Genomic DNA, 1221 nt, shown 5'->3' with positions numbered 1-1221 from the left:
CTAAAGATGTTATAGCTATAAGATCCTGCTGTAAACATATCACTGAGTCTAATCCAGCGTCTGAAGACTTCATTCCTCTACAATCATGGTTTGTGAAGCATAGATGAAGCGGCAATAAATGTTGTCCAGTTTTGAGTCTGATGGTCACAAAGGTCGCATAAGTTCTGACTAGTTGTGCTTTCAATATCTCTAATTAAACGATCCGAAAAAAACTTTGGTACTGACGTCCAAACATTTGGGTAAGTCTCTGATCGGCATTTCATTTCTGCTTTTCTTTTCTGAAAAGAAAAATGTTGCTAGGATCTTAAGTCTGCTTATCCGACATACACACACATGGAAAAACATGCAAGATCAGTGATATACACTTATATACACATACAATACAGAAAAAATATACACATATATGTGTAACGAAAACTACGTGAAAATATACGTGAAAATTTGACATTGCACAATATACATACATATAGGCATGCAAAAATGTGCAGTACAAATATACGCACACAAAAATGTGCAGTATAAATACACTCACGCAAAATGTGCAGTATATATATATATACGGTTACAAAATGTGCAGTATATATATATACGCATGCAAAATGTGCAGTATATATACGCATGCAGAATATGCAGTATATATATACGCATGCAAAATGTTCAGTATATATATATATATATATACGCACACAAAAATGTGCAGTGTATACATACGCACGCACAAATGTGCAGTATATATATATACGCATGTAAAATGTACAGTATATATATATACGCATGCAAAATATGTAGTATATATATACGCACGCAAAAATGTGCAGTATATATATATATATATAAAAGTTACAATAAGTTTACTAAGGTAATCAAAATGGTAAACTTAAAATATATTATAAATATTAAAGATTTAGGACTATCTACTTATCTTGTGCTTCCTTTTTTAAAATTAAATATGTTTTTAACTCTTTTTCAAGATGTCTTTTAACATATTTTATTAATCATTTGTTCATATATATATATATATATATATATATATATATATATATATATGGCAGCACTTCGAAGATCATTGGTGATCAACGTTTCGTTGATTCACGTTTTTCTGATCTGGAGCCTTTGGTACAATGCGGCAGAAAGTGACTTCTTACTTTTAACACTTCTAAAAGTAAAACTTTTCTCCTTTAACCACAAGCGCTCGAATTCTTTGCATTACCTCAGCTGAAA

Source organism: Euprymna scolopes, chromosome 18 (assembly GCF_053919585.1).
Source record: "Euprymna scolopes isolate OS-2025 chromosome 18, ASM5391958v1, whole genome shotgun sequence".
Lineage (NCBI taxonomy): Eukaryota > Metazoa > Mollusca > Cephalopoda > Sepiida > Sepiolidae > Euprymna > Euprymna scolopes.
This window is presented reverse-complemented; position numbering follows the sequence as displayed.